Consider the following 6,207-nt stretch of genomic DNA (forward strand, 5'->3'; position numbering starts at 1 on the left):
GGTTAGATAGGCCTTTCAATGAGCTTTCTAACGGTATATCATATTCCCAACTCCGATTTGAAACGAAGAAGATATGAAAAAAATACTAAACTCGGCCCAAAACCGACACCCTTTCACTAAAACGATCATATCTTACAATCTACAAATGATTTTGACCTGACTCTAATTGGGTTGGAAAGAATATTTGATAATCTTTCCAACGATATATTATATAACTTATTCCAAGTTACAGATCAAAAGTTATCATAGTTTTTAAAACGTATAAAAAAACTGGAATTACCTCGCAGTAGCTAAAATGTCGTGTTGCGGCAAAAGCTGACGTGGACGGTGCATATTGCCATGACACTGTAATCTACACCATGTCACGGTTCATTCTTTGTGTATTTTTAAACTTGGACGCAATTTTGGGTAGGTTGTACAACGTGACACGGCGCCACGTGCCGCGCCACGGTGGACTGTGCCGAGTCGCGGTGCCCTTTGTCGTATCACGGTACGTATACCGTAACACGGGATTTTTATGCGTACTCTCCCCGTACAATATTCACAGTTTAGGGTAAAATTACGCATCGCGACACGGTAATCTGTACTGTGTCACGACACCCATTGTCGTGTCACGGCGCCCTAAATTAAGGTTTTTATTTTTTCTAGGGTTCCGTGTAATCCCCGAGTCATTTCCTCTATAAATACCCCCTCCTTTCTGCAGTTCGAGGGCACAAAAAATCATTCTCTCCCTCTCTCTACACCAACTATCATTTTCTTCTCTCTTTCTCTCTTGCTTTAGCCTAAACACTAGCCACCCTATTATTTCATAATACTTCCCCTAAGCACTCCAAGGAGTTCACAGTTGACCCGAGGTTTTGTCCTTAAACCAAGGCATGAAAGATACAATTAACTGAGGGTTTGGACCAAATAAACTCTACTTTTAATTTAATTTAATTTAATTTCAATTTGATTTATATTTTTATTGAAGTTACTAACAATTTATTATTCATGATGTAGCAATTTAAAGGATCACGCAGAATGTGAGTAATTAATTTAATTACTTATTTTATATTAATATTGCTAATATTATGATTAGGTTATGATTATTCGATTTGACTAATAATTTATTGTTGAATTGATTCCAATATTAATGTTGAATTTTATTGTTATTATTGATCACCTTATTGCATGTTTAAAGGGAATATGTAATTGAAAATCACGACTAATAAGATAATTTGGACAACCGATTTAGGTTCCTTTTTAATCTTGTTGTATAATCAAGTGATCACGAATATATTAGAAGTATATGTTGCATTAATATTCAACCAATTTCAACATAACAATAGTTTGGAGCAAATTGAATATTTTGTTTGTATGCCTTTGAGATCACAGGAATGCTTTCACAATAAGAATCGAGTAGAGGCCAATACGGGGGAATGTGACTCCATGAATCACTTCGTACCATCATCTCCGATCCTCCTTTTGTGGTTCCGAACCATATGGAGTTTGTAATCTCATAGATTATGAATGGGGTGTAACCTTTACGGGTCAATCGTTGTTGCCTTTTGTTGTCCCTTTATCGTGGTTTCCTTTTATGATCCGTGAACGGTTTACAAGTTCCTTAAAAACTTGTTGGCGGCTCCCTACTTTCCTTGTCCCTAATCATTGTCCCTAATCATATATGTTAATTCCCACTTCCTAAGAGTGCCAAGCATATTCAACATACTAACATAGGCGCACTTCAAACGACGCCTACAGTACCGCTAAAATATTTTATTATGTATTTTCCCTCATTAATGTGTGAAAAGGCTCCCCGACATAGTTAGCTATGGCGCGCGCATCGGGCGCTTTAGCCACCCTAGTATCTTAATTAGTTACGTATAATCCTCTAACTTAAACTATGTCAATTAACTACAAACGACATAAACAAGTGAAATACTTATATAAGCAAATATAGATTACATTTGTTCCAACAACCTCTAGTAATTTGGATTCAAGTTCCGGTGGATCAAGTTTTATTTGGGTTATGCTGAGTTGTTTACCCTTTCATATGCAGGTTGAGTTTAGTTCAATTCAAATTTGATTTGGGTTCAATTTCTGGCTCACGTTGTGTCGAGTTTGGAGCAAGTTTATTTATGTCGGGAAAGCTCAGGTTAGGAAAAGGAAACTAAATATATTTTAATAATTAAACCTATACATCATTTAAAATTGACAATTAATGATAATAAATATAGATTTAACAAAATTAAACATGAATTAACCAGAGATGGGCTAAGAATCCAAATACAAAGATATAACAATTCGACACATTCTCGATTCGTTGTTTTATGCAATTTTTTAAAGTGGATTCGGCGTCGCTTCATAATATTGTGAGAAAGAAATTTCTAGTGATAATTTTGTAACCTAGATCCAAGCAATAATAAATCGTAGCCCTGTACAACTAGATACCATATCAAACGCAAATAAAGGAGTTCAGAAAACCTTGTCTTTCAAAGGAGTTCGAAAATCTTGTCTTTCGAAGAGATTGAAAAAATCTTGTCTTTCAAAGGAGATAAACTCTCTCTTTCGAGAAAGACATTATTATAACCTAATAAATAAAATACTTAAAAGAAAAAAAGATTGAGGCTTTTCCATCGACGAAATTTGATGGAAGTCCCTTGAAAATTAATAATGGAGGCTAGAATTTAGAAGAGAGAAGAAAGGGAGAGAAGGCTAGGCCAAGGACGGTTATTGTAATTAATCAAAATTTTTTTAACAAATTAAAAATGATTTATAGAATAAAAAATTAAAATTGTTTAAAATATCTTGAACAAAATTGAAGTATTTGAGAAAATGAAACATGTAATATTTTGTTAAATTAACTTGACATTTAATGTTTCAAATGTGTAAGAGAATCAAACCTTAGTAGGGAAGGGTAAGATTACAATTTATTATAGGAAGATATGCAAAATAGGTTAATAAAAACTTTTTCCCCCCTAAAAACCATATAAGAAAAATAAAAAAGAAAAAACCATATAGGGGAAATTTTGCCAATAACTTCCATTTAAATTGTTTACTTTTGAGAACAACTACTATTTAATTATTTTTAAAAATTTTTTTTTAATTTTATTATTATTTTTTTTTTAAAAAAAGCTACCACAAAAACACAAAAACTTTGAGTAGCACTACTTCAGCCAAAATCTCCGGTTATACGAGCTTACTTTATAAGATTTCAATCAATTGCGGTAGAGAAAACAAGGGAACTCGATAGTCGAACACAATTATATGTAAATTTTCTTTAATTTTGTATTGTAATCATATTAATTTCTCAATTGAACATTAAAATTAGAGTTCATAGGCAAAAAATTAAATTTATGGTTTCGCAAAATTGAGGAATTTGGGACGATCGATGAGTATTACCTAATTTATGGTTAATGTAGACCTATATTGTCACTTAATTTGAGTTTTTGGAAGAAATTTTCATAAAATACGCCCAATACAGAGATTCTTGTCAGAAAAACAAAATGTGGTAGTGCTACTCAATTTTATTTTTTTATTTTTTTTGTGGTGGTTTTTTTTAAAAAAAAAAAAACAAAATTAATTGTATTTGTTTTCAAAAGTGTTCATTTAAATAGAAGTTATTAACAAAATTACCTCATACAGGAGACGGACGAATAACTACACCACTTGTTAAAAATCGAAGGGAAGAATATTTTTTTTGATCTGAATCCATGAAGCTTATATTCTTTGTGCCCTGTATAAACTTACAATATAAACTTACAATATATTGTATTCTTTGTGCTAGGGGTGTTCAAATCCGGGTACCCGGAGTTTCGGGTAATTGTTAATTCGTCCCATGTCCCGACCCGAATATCTCGGGTACCCGAATTATTCGGTTCAGGACATAGGGTACCCTGTTTTTTTTTTTTTTTTATTATAAATAACATGATATTACACTACTACATAACCCGCATATTTTAGACACTTTTGCCTCGACGCCTTGGCTGTGGTGTCAGTGTACAATTTTTAGTTCCGCTTTTTCTCGACACTTTTACGTGTCAAAGGTTTGTCTCGATACATAAAAGCGTCAAGAAAATCACGTGTCATACACGTGACTCCCTGTTGCCCGCAATTTCAAAATTTAATGGAAAAAAAGCGGGTTGTATTATAAAGAAATACTCCCAATTAAACCGCCCACTATTGAATCATTCATAAACTAGTTTGCTCTCTACTGAATAAGCGGCTCAGTGCTACAACATACGGATCGGAGTAAATTATGGGTTTTCTTGCTAAACTTCAACGAATTTGGGGGGATTTTGCTCTTCACTTTCAGAAATTTCAGGTAATTGATTCACAATTTGCTTTACAATTTTTGGTACCCTAATATCTCACAATTCTTTAAATTTTGTTAAATTTGGGAATTATTCTTTGCATGTCTTTGATTTTGAATTGGAGTAGAACAAGAATCGATCTCTTATTGCAAGGTAATTTTATTCCCTTAATTAGATGATTTAATTTCTTATGTTGTGGCTTTTTTCGTGAATTTTGTTTACAATTTTGATGTTTCTCTTTTTTTTTTTTTTTTTTTTTTTTTTTTTTTTTTTTAAAAAAAGTAGTTTTTTATGGGTTTTATTTTATGGCGTTCTTTAGGGTTTTAGTTTCGAATTTTTTTGTGTTTTTGTTATGAATTTTATAGGCTTTGAATTTTCTGGCTTTGTTGTGAATGGAACTTTCTTGTTTTAATGAAGATTGTCTTGAATTGTTTGGATATAATACCCTTTATAAACACATCATCCACACAATTTTTGAATGTAGAGTTGCTGTTCAGATTTAGAGTGTGAGTGATTTTCACGCTTTGGTTGCTCAGGCCCCAAACTCTGATTTTTCATCCTATTTTATTTGGTTAGCTTCGAAAGTTTCTAGTAAAGAGCTTCTGACGATGGCCGCGTTGATGTGGGCTGCGAGGTGGTGTCGTAACAGGGTTATTTTTTATAATGAAACCCCCTTACCTGTTCTTGTTGCTGTTGGTCCGGTGAATAATGTCTTGGAGTATGGGGATTATGCGTGCAAGGTGTTTAAGCCACCTATTATTTCCTATGCTCCTGCTGTTGTGCGTTCGTGGAAGTGTCCTAATGTTGGTCTCATCAAAGTCAACTGCGATAATCCCATGTTTCATACATTTTTTGAACTGATTATTTCTTTTAACTTAATTTTGTTATTTTATTTAGATGCCAAGTGTTTCGGGGGTTTTTGTCCCTTGGGAGAGTTACAACACTGAGACTGGATTCAGCAAAGGACGCCTGTACCTGCAAAGCAAACGGACCGCCGGATGGTCGGTGGTCCGCCTCCGAAGATTAAGTTGATAAGCGTTCGGTAATAAAACGTGCGGAAGTAAAGTTTATCTGCTCGGATTCCAAGCTCAGGTAAAGTGCTGTGTGTTCCTTGAAAACGACAACTCTGTGGTGAGTGACGTGTTGTCTCGTATTGCGTGTATATTCTCTCTCTTGTCATAAATGTAAGAATGTCCCTATTTATAGGGTCCTTTTGGAAAGTGTGCCCCTCCTAGGATCTGGTGACCTAGGAATTAGGTCACGCCGTTTTGCGGCGCCTCGGGATTTGGGCCTTTGAAGGCCGCCATCCCAGGGGCAATGCCTGAGTGACACGTGTCACTGAGCCCAAAAGGCCTTTGGGCATCTTTTGGGTGACACGTGTCGCCATCTGAATAGTCCATGCTGGATCATCAGTCTGCGTAGGACAGAAGAGTGTCCGCCTTCCACGTGTCATCATTCCATAGGTCCAAATGGCACCTCTTTGGAGGACACGTGGCGCTTTCTGATTGGGCCACCTGGCCGGGTATAAAATACCCAAATCATTTGCCCCTCACAGGGGTCACGTGCATTGCACGTGCCACCTGTGACAGGTGTCAGTATCCGAGTGGTCGGATTCAAAAAGTTACTGTTGGAGGGAAAATTTTTAGGGTTTTACCCCCCTATAAATAGTGAGGTTTGACCCCCCCCCTTGGATTCACACCTTTGCGAATCTTTGGAGAATCTTGGACTTTTTGACTTAAAGAATCTCAAAATTCCCTAAGCGTTTTAACTTTTCAAGCATCCGACACTCGGCCAACTGTCCGACCGTTCTTCAGTCAACCAAGCGTCTTTCACCCTTCTTCTAAAGGTAACGCCTGTTTTTTCTTTTACTCTTCTTTTTTTCTTTGTTTTCGAAAAAATGGTTCCCCAATCACAT

General features: G+C 35.4%; 1 long non-coding RNA gene across 1 annotated transcript; it reads left to right on the top strand.

Annotated features, from left to right (window-relative positions):
* The first annotated feature begins 3,920 nt into the window (after nucleotides 1-3,920).
* On the top strand, nucleotides 3,921-5,194 carry LOC145555979 (uncharacterized). Its single transcript, XR_014091651.1, has 3 exons — nucleotides 3,921-4,303; nucleotides 4,420-4,445; nucleotides 4,869-5,194. It is a non-coding gene; the product is annotated as an uncharacterized LOC145555979 (long non-coding RNA).
* The last annotated feature ends 1,013 nt before the right edge of the window (nucleotides 5,195-6,207 follow it).

The sequence above is a fragment of the Chenopodium album genome, chromosome 8, assembly GCF_948465745.1.
Source record: "Chenopodium album chromosome 8, dcCheAlbu1.1, whole genome shotgun sequence".
In the NCBI taxonomy this organism is placed as follows: Eukaryota; Viridiplantae; Streptophyta; class Magnoliopsida; order Caryophyllales; family Amaranthaceae; genus Chenopodium; species Chenopodium album.